The following is a 9716-nucleotide window of genomic DNA, read 5'->3' on the forward strand; positions in this document are numbered from 1 at the left end:
TTAACTTTTTCCCGCATAGGTTGACTCAACACTTGTCCCACGCCTTTCCCGTGTAACAGCCGTACGTGAAATTTGCACATCTCCGTCAGAGTTTCCGTGCATTCCCCACAATGTCAGTTCTTCATCTCCTGGAGTGTGAGTTGACAAGGAGTACTTGAAAACCCTTGCTTGAAGCTTTTAGGTGAGCTGGTTATCTTGTCCCACACAGGGAAATTTTCACTGCAGACCCTATGTGAGTTGAGCAGCAAAACCTGCTGCCTATTGCTCTAAGTGTTTAGATATACTTACTTTCTGGACCCAAAGGCAATGGGAATGTGGACTTTGGCTCTCCTGCCTAGTCAGCTGACCTGGAAAACCTGAAGACCATTGGTGTATATCTTCAGCTGAGCTGTTGAGAAACAGGTGTAGAAAAGCTAGAGCTGACGTATATGACTCACAGTTTCTTGGCAGTAGCGGCTGTTTTGAGAATGTTTTAATCTGCAAGGAAGGTAAAGGAAACTCAAGCTATGAAAAAACCAGAAACAAAAAGTAACCCACGAGGTGACCAGTGCTTCCGACCTCACGTCCGAAAGCAGGCAGCCGTGGTGGGTTTCTGTAGTGTAGTGGTTATCACGTTCGCCTAACACGCGAAAGGTCCCCGGTTCGAAACCGGGCAGAAACACAATGCACCTCATTTGTTCTTTTAGCCACAGTCTGCGCCGCTTTCCGCTACTTTTTTCACCCATTGTACTTTAGCATAGACTTTCAGGTTGGAAGACACGAAAAAAATCCCAAGATTAGGTGTCTGTAGTGTAGTGGTTATCACGTTCGCCTTACATGCGAAAGGTCCCCGGTTCGAAACCGGGCAGAAACACAATGCACCTCGTTTGTGCTTTTAGCCACAGTCTACGCCGCTTTCCTCTGCTTTTTTCACCCATTGTACTTTAGCATAGACCTACAGCTTGGAAGACACAAAAACTAGCAAGAAAGGGTTTCTGTAGTGTAGTGGTTATCACGTTCGCCTCACACGCGAAAGGTCCCCGGTTCGAAACCGGGCAGAAACAATGCTTACCTTTAACTTTTTCCCGCATAGGTTGACTCAACACTTGTCCCACGCCTTTCCCGTGTAACAGCCGTACGTGAAATTTGTACATCTCCGTCAGAGTTTCCGTGCATTCCCCACAATGTCAGTTCTTCATCTCCTGGAGTGTGAGTTGACAAGGAGTACTTGAAAACCCTTGCTTGAAGCTTTTAGGTGAGCTGGTTATCTTGTCCCACACAGGGAAATTTTCACTGCAGACCCTATGTGAGTTGAGCAGCAAAACCTGCTGCCTATTGCTCTAAGTGTTTAGATATACTTACTTTCTGGACCCAAAGGCAATGGGAATGTGGACTTTGGCTCTCCTGCCTAGTCAGCTGACCTGGAAAACCTGAAGACCATTGGTGTATATCTTCAGCTGAGCTGTTGAGAAACAGGTGTAGAAAAGCTAGAGCTGACGTATATGACTCACAGTTTCTTGGCAGTAGCGGCTGTTTTGAGAATGTTTTAATCTGCAAGGAAGGTAAAGGAAACTCAAGCTATGAAAAAACCAGAAACAAAAAGTAACCCACGAGGTGACCAGTGCTTCCGACCTCACGTCCGAAAGCAGGCAGCCGTGGTGGGTTTCTGTAGTGTAGTGGTTATCACGTTCGCCTAACACGCAAAAGGTCCCCGGTTCGAAACCGGGCAGAAACACAATGCACCTCGTTTGTGCTTTTAGCCACAGTCTACGCCGCTTTCCGCTGCTTTTTTCACCCATTGTACTTTAGCATAGACTTTCAGGTTGGAAGACACGAAAAAAATCCCAAGATTAGGTTTCTGTAGTGTAGTGGTTATCACGTTCGCCTTACACGCGAAAGGTCCCCGGTTCGAAACCGGGCAGAAACACAATGCACCTCGTTTGTGCTTTTAGCCACAGTCTACGCCGCTTTCCTCTGCTTTTTTCACCCATTGTACTTTAGCATAGACCTACAGCTTGGAAGACACAAAAACTAGCAAGAAAGGGTTTCTGTAGTGTAGTGGTTATCACATTCGCCTCACACGCGAAAGGTCCCCGGTTCGAAACCGGGCAGAAACAATGCTTACCTTTAACTTTTTCCCGCATAGGTTGACTCAACACTTGTCCCACGCCTTTCCCGTGTAACAGCCGTACGTGAAATTTGCACATCTCCGTCAGAGTTTCCGTGCATTCCCCACAATGTCAGTTCTTCATCTCCTGGAGTGTGAGTTGACAAGGAGTACTTGAAAACCCTTGCTTGAAGCTTTTAGGTGAGCTGGTTATCTTGTCCCACACAGGGAAATTTTCACTGCAGACCCTATGTGAGTTGAGCAGCAAAACCTGCTGCCTATTGCTCTAAGTGTTTAGATATACTTACTTTCTGGACCCAAAGGCAATGGGAATGTGGACTTTGGCTCTCCTGCCTAGTCAGCTGACCTGGAAAACCTGAAGACCATTGGTGTATATCTTCAGCTGAGCTGTTGAGAAACAGGTGTAGAAAAGCTAGAGCTGACGTATATGACTCACAGTTTCTTGGCAGTAGCGGCTGTTTTGAGAATGTTTTAATCTGCAAGGAAGGTAAAGGAAACTCAAGCTATGAAAAAGCCAGAAACAAAAAGTAACCCACGAGGTGACCAGTGCTTCCGACCTCACATTCGAAAGCAGGCAGCCGTGGTGGGTTTCTGTAGTGTAGTGGTTATCACGTTCGCCTAACACGCGAAAGGTCCCCGGTTCGAAACCGGGCAGAAACACAATGCACCTCGTTTGTGCTTTTAGCCACAGTCTACGCCGCTTTCCGCTGCTTTTTTCACCCATTGTACTTTAGCATAGACTTTCAGGTTGGAAGACACTAAAAAAATCCCAAGATTAGGTTTCTGTAGTGTAGTGGTTATCACGTTCGCCTTACACGTGAAAGGTCCCCGGTTCGAAACCGGGCAGAAACACAATGCACCTCATTTGTGCTTTTAGCCACAGTCTACGCCGCTTTCCTCTGCTTTTTTCACCCATTGTACTTTAGCATAGACCTACAGCTTGGAAGACACAAAAACTAGCAAGAATGGGTTTCTGTAGTGTAGTGGTTATCACGTTCGCCTCACACGCGAAAGGTCCCCGGTTCGAAACCGGGCAGAAACAATGCTTACCTTTAACTTTTTCCCGCATAGGTTGACTCAACACTTGTCCCACGCCTTTCCCGTGTAACAGCCGTACGTGAAATTTGTACATCTCCGTCAGAGTTTCCGTGCATTCCCCACAATGTCAGTTCTTCATCTCCTGGAGTGTGAGTTGACAAGGAGTACTTGAAAACCCTTGCTTGAAGCTTTTAGGTGAGCTGGTTATCTTGTCCCACACAGGGAAATTTTCACTGCAGACCCTATGTGAGTTGAGCAGCAAAACCTGCTGCCTATTGCTCTAAGTGTTTAGATATACTTACTTTCTGGACCCAAAGGCAATGGGAATGTGGACTTTGGCTCTCCTGCCTAGTCAGCTGACCTGGAAAACCTGAAGACCATTGGTGTATATCTTCAGCTGAGCTGTTGAGAAACAGGTGTAGAAAAGCTAGAGCTGACGTATATGACTCACAGTTTCTTGGCAGTAGCGGCTGTTTTGAGAATGTTTTAATCTGCAAGGAAGGTAAAGGAAACTCAAGCTATGAAAAAACCAGAAACAAAAAGTAACCCACGAGGTGACCAGTGCTTCCGACCGCACGTCCGAAAGCAGGCAGCCGTGGTGGGTTTCTGTAGTGTAGTGGTTATCACGTTCGCCTAACACGCGAAAGGTCCCCGGTTCGAAACCGGGCAGAAACACAATGCACCTCATTTGTTCTTTTAGCCACAGTCTGCGCCGCTTTCCGCTACTTTTTTCACCCATTGTACTTTAGCATAGACTTTCAGGTTGGAAGACACGAAAAAAATCCCAAGATTAGGTGTCTGTAGTGTAGTGGTTATCACGTTCGCCTTACATGCGAAAGGTCCCCGGTTCGAAACCGGGCAGAAACACAATGCACCTCGTTTGTGCTTTTAGCCACAGTCTACGCCGCTTTCCTCTGCTTTTTTCACCCATTGTACTTTAGCATAGACCTACAGCTTGGAAGACACAAAAACTAGCAAGAAAGGGTTTCTGTAGTGTAGTGGTTATCACGTTCGCCTCACACGCGAAAGGTCCCCGGTTCGAAACCGGGCAGAAACACAATGCACCTCGTTTGTGCTTTTAGCCACAGTCTACGCCGCTTTCCTCTGCTTTTTTCACCCATTGTACTTTAGCATAGACCTACAGCTTGGAAGACACAAAAACTAGCAAGAAAGGGTTTCTGTAGTGTAGTGGTTATCACGTTCGCCTCACACGCGAAAGGTCCCCGGTTCGAAACCGGGCAGAAACAATGCTTACCTTTAACTTTTTCCCGCATAGGTTGACTCAACACTTGTCCCACGCCTTTCCCGTGTAACAGCCGTACGTGAAATTTGCACATCTCCGTCAGAGTTTCCGTGCATTCCCCACAATGTCAGTTCTTCATCTCCTGGAGTGTGAGTTGACAAGGAGTACTTGAAAACCCTTGCTTGAAGCTTTTAGGTGAGCTGGTTATCTTGTCCCACACAGGGAAATTTTCACTGCAGACCCTATGTGAGTTGAGCAGCAAAACCTGCTGCCTATTGCTCTAAGTGTTTAGATATACTTACTTTCTGGACCCAAAGGCAATGGGAATGTGGACTTTGGCTCTCCTGCCTAGTCAGCTGACCTGGAAAACCTGAAGACCATTGGTGTATATCTTCAGCTGAGCTGTTGAGAAACAGGTGTAGAAAAGCTAGAGCTGACGTATATGACTCACAGTTTCTTGGCAGTAGCGGCTGTTTTGAGAATGTTTTAATCTGCAAGGAAGGTAAAGGAAACTCAAGCTATGAAAAAGCCAGAAACAAAAAGTAACCCACGAGGTGACCAGTGCTTCCGACCTCACGTCCGAAAGCAGGCAGCCGTGGTGGGTTTCTGTAGTGTAGTGGTTATCACGTTCGCCTAACACGCGAAAGGTCCCCGGTTCGAAACCGGGCAGAAACACAATGCACCTCGTTTGTGCTTTTAGCCACAGTCTACGCCGCTTTCCGCTGATTTTTTCACCCATTGTACTTTAGCATAGACTTTCAGGTTGGAAGACACAAAAAAAATCCCAAGATTAGGTTTCTGTAGTGTAGTGGTTATCACGTTCGCCTTACACGCGAAAGGTCCCCAGTTCGAAACCGGGCAGAAACACAATGCGCCTCATTTGTGCTTTTAGCCACAGTCTACGCCGCTTTCCTCTGCTTTTTTCACCCATTGTACTTTAGCATAGACCTACAGCTTGGAAGACACAAAAACTAGCAAGAATGGGTTTCTGTAGTGTAGTGGTTATCACGTTCGCCTCACACGCGAAAGGTCCCCGGTTCGAAACCGGGCAGAAACAATGTTTACCTTTAACTTTTTCCCGCATAGGTTGACTCAACACTTGTCCCACGCCTTTCCCGTGTAACAGCCGTACGTGAAATTTGCACATCTCCGTCAGAGTTTCCGTGCATTCCCCACAATGTCAGTTCTTCATCTCCTGGAGTGTGAGTTGACAAGGAGTACTTGAAAACCCTTGCTTGAAGCTTTTAGGTGAGCTGGTTATCTTGTCCCACACAGGGAAATTTTCACTGCAGACCCTATGTGAGTTGAGCAGCAAAACCTGCTGCCTATTGCTCTAAGTGTTTAGATATACTTACTTTCTGGACCCAAAGGCAATGGGAATGTGGACTTTGGCTCTCCTGCCTAGTCAGCTGACCTGGAAAACCTGAAGACCATTGGTGTATATCTTCAGCTGAGCTGTTGAGAAACAGGTGTAGAAAAGCTAGAGCTGACGTATATGACTCACAGTTTCTTGGCAGTAGCGGCTGTTTTGAGAATGTTTTAATCTGCAAGGAAGGTAAAGGAAACTCAAGCTATGAAAAAACCAGAAACAAAAAGTAACCCACGAGGTGACCAGTGCTTCCGACCTCACATCCGAAAGCAGGCAGCCGTGGTGGGTTTCTGTAGTGTAGTGGTTATCACGTTCGCCTAACACGCGAAAGGTCCCCGGTTCGAAACCGGGCAGAAACACAATGCACCTCATTTGTTCTTTTAGCCACAGTCTGCGCCGCTTTCCGCTACTTTTTTCACCCATTGTACTTTAGCATAGACTTTCAGGTTGGAAGACACGAAAAAAATCCCAAGATTAGGTGTCTGTAGTGTAGTGGTTATCACGTTCGCCTTACACGCGAAAGGTCCCCGGTTCGAAACCGGGCAGAAACACAATGCACCTCGTTTGTGATTTTAGCCACAGTCTACGCCGCTTTCCTCTGATTTTTTCACCCATTGTACTTTAGCATAGACCTACAGCTTGGAAGACACAAAAACTAGCAAGAAAGGGTTTCTGTAGTGTAGTGGTTATCACGTTCGCCTCACACGCGAAAGGTCCCCGGTTCAAAACCGGGCAGAAACAATGCTTACCTTTAACTTTTTCCCGCATAGGTTGACTCAACACTTGTCCCACGCCTTTCCCGTGTAACAGCCGTACGTGAAATTTGCACATCTCCGTCAGAGTTTCCGTGCATTCCCCACAATGTCAGTTCTTCATCTCCTGGAGTGTGAGTTGACAAGGAGTACTTGAAAACCCTTGCTTGAAGCTTTTAGGTGAGCTGGTTATCTTGTCCCACACAGGGAAATTTTCACTGCAGACCCTATGTGAGTTGAGCAGCAAAACCTGCTGCCTATTGCTCTAAGTGTTTAGATATACTTACTTTCTGGACCCAAAGGCAATGGGAATGTGGACTTTGGCTCTCCTGCCTAGTCAGCTGACCTGGAAAACCTGAAGACCATTGGTGTATATCTTCAGCTGAGCTGTTGAGAAACAGGTGTAGAAAAGCTAGAGCTGACGTATATGACTCACAGTTTCTTGGCAGTAGCGGCTGTTTTGAGAATGTTTTAATCTGCAAGGAAGGTAAAGGAAACTCAAGCTATGAAAAAACCAGAAACAAAAAGTAACCCACGAGGTGACCAGTGCTTCCGACCTCACGTCCGAAAGCAGGCAGCCGTGGTGGGTTTCTGTAGTGTAGTGGTTATCACGTTCGCCTAACACGCGAAAGGTCCCCGGTTCGAAACCGGGCAGAAACACAATGCACCTCATTTGTGCTTTTAGCCACAGTCTACGCCGCTTTCCGCTGCTTTTTTCACCCATTGTACTTTAGCATAGACTTTCAGGTTGGAAGACACAAAAAATTCCCAAGATTAGGTTTCTGTAGTGTAGTGGTTATCACGTTCGCCTTACATGCGAAAGGTCCCCAGTTCGAAACCGGGCAGAAACACAATGCACCTCATTTGTGCTTTTAGCCACAGTCTACGCCGCTTTCCTCTGCTTTTTTCACCCATTGTACTTTAACATAGACCTACAGCTTGGAAGACACAAAAACTAGCAATAATGGGTTTCTGTAGTGTAGTGGTTATCACGTTCGCCTCACACGCGAAAGGTCCCCGGTTCGAAACCGGGCAGAAACAATGCTTACCTTTAACTTTTTCCCGCATAGGTTGACTCAACACTTGTCCCACGCCTTTCCCGTGTAACATCCGTACGTGAAATTTGCACATCTCCGTCAGAGTTTCCGTGCATTCCCCACAATGTCAGTTCTTCATCTCCTGGAGTGTGAGTTGACAAGGAGTACTTGAAAACCCTTGCTTGAAGCTTTTAGGTGAGCTGGTTATCTTGTCCCACACAGGGAAATTTTCACTGCAGACCCTATGTGAGTTGAGCAGCAAAACCTGCTGCCTATTGCTCTAAGTGTTTAGATATACTTACTTTCTGGACCCAAAGGCAATGGGAATGTGGACTTTGGCTCTCCTGCCTAGTCAGCTGACCTGGAAAACCTGAAGACCATTGGTGTATATCTTCAGCTGAGCTGTTGAGAAACAGGTGTAGAAAAGCTAGAGCTGACGTATATGACTCACAGTTTCTTGGCAGTAGCGGCTGTTTTGAGAATGTTTTAATCTGCAAGGAAGGTAAAGGAAACTCAAGCTATGAAAAAACCAGAAACAAAAAGTAACCCACGAGGTGACCAGTGCTTCCGACCTCACGTCCGAAAGCAGGCAGCCGTGGTGGGTTTCTGTAGTGTAGTGGTTATCACGTTCGCCTAACACGCGAAAGGTCCCCGGTTCGAAACCGGGCAGAAACACAATGCACCTCGTTTGTGCTTTTAGCCACAGTCTACGCCGCTTTCCGCTGCTTTTTTCACCCATTGTACTTTAGCATAGACTTTCAGGTTGGAAGACACAAAAAAAATCCCAAGATTAGGTTTCTGTAGTGTAGTGGTTATCACGTTCGTCTTACACGCGAAAGGTCCCCGGTTCGAAACCGGGCAGAAACACAATGCACCTCATTTGTGCTTTTAGCCACAGTCTACGCCGCTTTCCTCTGCTTTTTTCACCCATTGTACTTTAGCATAGACCTACAGCTTGGAAGACACAAAAACTAGCAAGAATGGGTTTCTGTAGTGTAGTGGTTATCACGTTCGCCTCACACGCGAAAGGTCCCCGGTTCGAAACCGGGCAGAAACAATGCTTACCTTTAACTTTTTCCCGCATAGGTTGACTCAACACTTGTCCCACGCCTTTCCCGTGTAACAGCCGTACGTGAAATTTGCACATCTCCGTCAGAGTTTCCGTGCATTCCCCACAATGTCAGTTCTTCATCTCCTGGAGTGTGAGTTGACAAGGAGTACTTGAAAACCCTTGCTTGAAGCTTTTAGGTGAGCTGGTTATCTTGTCCCACACAGGGAAATTTTCACTGCAGACCCTATGTGAGTTGAGCAGCAAAACCTGCTGCCTATTGCTCTAAGTGTTTAGATATACTTACTTTCTGGACCCAAAGGCAATGGGAATGTGGACTTTGGCTCTCCTGCCTAGTCAGCTGACCTGGAAAACCTGAAGACCATTGGTGTATATCTTCAGCTGAGCTGTTGAGAAACAGGTGTAGAAAAGCTAGAGCTGACGTATATGACTCACAGTTTCTTGGCAGTAGCGGCTGTTTTGAGAATGTTTTAATCTGCAAGGAAGGTAAAGGAAACTCAAGCTATGAAAAAACCAGAAACAAAAAGTAACCCACGAGGTGACCAGTGCTTCCAACCTCACGTCCGAAAGCAGGCAGCCGTGGTGGGTTTCTGTAGTGTAGTGGTTATCACGTTCGCCTAACACGCGAAAGGTCCCCGGTTCGAAACCGGGCAGAAACACAATGCACCTCGTTTGTGCTTTTAGCCACAGTCTACGCCGCTTTCCGCTGCTTTTTTCACCCATTGTACTTTAGCATAGACTTTCAGGTTGGAAGACACGAAAAAAATCCCAAGATTAGGTTTCTGTAGTGTAGTGGTTATCACGTTCGCCTTACACGCGAAAGGTCCCCGGTTCGAAACCGGGCAGAAACCCAATGCACCTCGTTTGTGCTTTTAGCCACAGTCTACGCCGCTTTCCTCTGCTTTTTTCACCCATTGTACTTTAGCATAGACCTACAGCTTGGAAGACACAAAAACTAGCAAGATAGGGTTTCTGTAGTGTAGTGGTTATCACATTCGCCTCACACGCAAAAGGTCCCCGGTTCGAAACCGGGCAGAAACAATGCTTACCATTAACTTTTTCCCGCATAGGTTGACTCAACACTTGTCCCACGCCTTTCCC

At 46.7% G+C, this 9716-nt stretch overlaps 28 non-coding genes across 28 annotated transcripts; all 28 read left to right on the forward strand.

The window, feature by feature from the left end:
- Nucleotides 1-588: 588 nt before the first annotated feature.
- On the forward strand, nucleotides 589-661 carry TRNAV-AAC (transfer RNA valine (anticodon AAC)). The gene has a single exon. It is a non-coding gene; the product is annotated as a tRNA-Val (tRNA).
- A 119-nt stretch (nucleotides 662-780) lies between these two features.
- Nucleotides 781-853, forward strand: TRNAV-UAC (transfer RNA valine (anticodon UAC)). The gene has a single exon. It is a non-coding gene; the product is annotated as a tRNA-Val (tRNA).
- A 117-nt stretch (nucleotides 854-970) lies between these two features.
- On the forward strand, nucleotides 971-1043 carry TRNAV-CAC (transfer RNA valine (anticodon CAC)). Its single transcript has one exon. It is a non-coding gene; the product is annotated as a tRNA-Val (tRNA).
- Nucleotides 1044-1641: 598 nt separating this feature from the next.
- Nucleotides 1642-1714, forward strand: TRNAV-AAC (transfer RNA valine (anticodon AAC)). The gene has a single exon. It is a non-coding gene; the product is annotated as a tRNA-Val (tRNA).
- A 119-nt stretch (nucleotides 1715-1833) lies between these two features.
- TRNAV-UAC (transfer RNA valine (anticodon UAC)) lies at nucleotides 1834-1906 on the forward strand. The gene has a single exon. It is a non-coding gene; the product is annotated as a tRNA-Val (tRNA).
- Nucleotides 1907-2023: 117 nt separating this feature from the next.
- Nucleotides 2024-2096, forward strand: TRNAV-CAC (transfer RNA valine (anticodon CAC)). Its single transcript has one exon. It is a non-coding gene; the product is annotated as a tRNA-Val (tRNA).
- Nucleotides 2097-2694: 598 nt separating this feature from the next.
- TRNAV-AAC (transfer RNA valine (anticodon AAC)) lies at nucleotides 2695-2767 on the forward strand. Its single transcript has one exon. It is a non-coding gene; the product is annotated as a tRNA-Val (tRNA).
- Nucleotides 2768-2886: 119 nt separating this feature from the next.
- On the forward strand, nucleotides 2887-2959 carry TRNAV-UAC (transfer RNA valine (anticodon UAC)). The gene has a single exon. It is a non-coding gene; the product is annotated as a tRNA-Val (tRNA).
- Nucleotides 2960-3076: 117 nt separating this feature from the next.
- Nucleotides 3077-3149, forward strand: TRNAV-CAC (transfer RNA valine (anticodon CAC)). Its single transcript has one exon. It is a non-coding gene; the product is annotated as a tRNA-Val (tRNA).
- A 598-nt stretch (nucleotides 3150-3747) lies between these two features.
- TRNAV-AAC (transfer RNA valine (anticodon AAC)) lies at nucleotides 3748-3820 on the forward strand. The gene has a single exon. It is a non-coding gene; the product is annotated as a tRNA-Val (tRNA).
- Nucleotides 3821-3939: 119 nt separating this feature from the next.
- Nucleotides 3940-4012, forward strand: TRNAV-UAC (transfer RNA valine (anticodon UAC)). Its single transcript has one exon. It is a non-coding gene; the product is annotated as a tRNA-Val (tRNA).
- A 117-nt stretch (nucleotides 4013-4129) lies between these two features.
- TRNAV-CAC (transfer RNA valine (anticodon CAC)) lies at nucleotides 4130-4202 on the forward strand. Its single transcript has one exon. It is a non-coding gene; the product is annotated as a tRNA-Val (tRNA).
- Nucleotides 4203-4319: 117 nt separating this feature from the next.
- Nucleotides 4320-4392, forward strand: TRNAV-CAC (transfer RNA valine (anticodon CAC)). The gene has a single exon. It is a non-coding gene; the product is annotated as a tRNA-Val (tRNA).
- Nucleotides 4393-4990: 598 nt separating this feature from the next.
- TRNAV-AAC (transfer RNA valine (anticodon AAC)) lies at nucleotides 4991-5063 on the forward strand. Its single transcript has one exon. It is a non-coding gene; the product is annotated as a tRNA-Val (tRNA).
- Nucleotides 5064-5182: 119 nt separating this feature from the next.
- Nucleotides 5183-5255, forward strand: TRNAV-UAC (transfer RNA valine (anticodon UAC)). Its single transcript has one exon. It is a non-coding gene; the product is annotated as a tRNA-Val (tRNA).
- Nucleotides 5256-5372: 117 nt separating this feature from the next.
- TRNAV-CAC (transfer RNA valine (anticodon CAC)) lies at nucleotides 5373-5445 on the forward strand. Its single transcript has one exon. It is a non-coding gene; the product is annotated as a tRNA-Val (tRNA).
- Nucleotides 5446-6043: 598 nt separating this feature from the next.
- On the forward strand, nucleotides 6044-6116 carry TRNAV-AAC (transfer RNA valine (anticodon AAC)). Its single transcript has one exon. It is a non-coding gene; the product is annotated as a tRNA-Val (tRNA).
- Nucleotides 6117-6235: 119 nt separating this feature from the next.
- TRNAV-UAC (transfer RNA valine (anticodon UAC)) lies at nucleotides 6236-6308 on the forward strand. The gene has a single exon. It is a non-coding gene; the product is annotated as a tRNA-Val (tRNA).
- A 117-nt stretch (nucleotides 6309-6425) lies between these two features.
- Nucleotides 6426-6498, forward strand: TRNAV-CAC (transfer RNA valine (anticodon CAC)). Its single transcript has one exon. It is a non-coding gene; the product is annotated as a tRNA-Val (tRNA).
- A 598-nt stretch (nucleotides 6499-7096) lies between these two features.
- On the forward strand, nucleotides 7097-7169 carry TRNAV-AAC (transfer RNA valine (anticodon AAC)). Its single transcript has one exon. It is a non-coding gene; the product is annotated as a tRNA-Val (tRNA).
- A 118-nt stretch (nucleotides 7170-7287) lies between these two features.
- Nucleotides 7288-7360, forward strand: TRNAV-UAC (transfer RNA valine (anticodon UAC)). Its single transcript has one exon. It is a non-coding gene; the product is annotated as a tRNA-Val (tRNA).
- Nucleotides 7361-7477: 117 nt separating this feature from the next.
- Nucleotides 7478-7550, forward strand: TRNAV-CAC (transfer RNA valine (anticodon CAC)). The gene has a single exon. It is a non-coding gene; the product is annotated as a tRNA-Val (tRNA).
- Nucleotides 7551-8148: 598 nt separating this feature from the next.
- Nucleotides 8149-8221, forward strand: TRNAV-AAC (transfer RNA valine (anticodon AAC)). Its single transcript has one exon. It is a non-coding gene; the product is annotated as a tRNA-Val (tRNA).
- Nucleotides 8222-8340: 119 nt separating this feature from the next.
- Nucleotides 8341-8413, forward strand: TRNAV-UAC (transfer RNA valine (anticodon UAC)). Its single transcript has one exon. It is a non-coding gene; the product is annotated as a tRNA-Val (tRNA).
- Nucleotides 8414-8530: 117 nt separating this feature from the next.
- On the forward strand, nucleotides 8531-8603 carry TRNAV-CAC (transfer RNA valine (anticodon CAC)). Its single transcript has one exon. It is a non-coding gene; the product is annotated as a tRNA-Val (tRNA).
- A 598-nt stretch (nucleotides 8604-9201) lies between these two features.
- On the forward strand, nucleotides 9202-9274 carry TRNAV-AAC (transfer RNA valine (anticodon AAC)). The gene has a single exon. It is a non-coding gene; the product is annotated as a tRNA-Val (tRNA).
- Nucleotides 9275-9393: 119 nt separating this feature from the next.
- On the forward strand, nucleotides 9394-9466 carry TRNAV-UAC (transfer RNA valine (anticodon UAC)). The gene has a single exon. It is a non-coding gene; the product is annotated as a tRNA-Val (tRNA).
- A 117-nt stretch (nucleotides 9467-9583) lies between these two features.
- On the forward strand, nucleotides 9584-9656 carry TRNAV-CAC (transfer RNA valine (anticodon CAC)). Its single transcript has one exon. It is a non-coding gene; the product is annotated as a tRNA-Val (tRNA).
- Nucleotides 9657-9716: the final 60 nt, after the last annotated feature.

Source organism: Staurois parvus, unplaced genomic scaffold (genome assembly GCF_062004578.1).
Source record: "Staurois parvus isolate SC_StPar_1 unplaced genomic scaffold, SC_StPar_1.0 ptg000025l, whole genome shotgun sequence".
NCBI classification, from domain to species: domain Eukaryota; kingdom Metazoa; phylum Chordata; class Amphibia; order Anura; family Ranidae; genus Staurois; species Staurois parvus.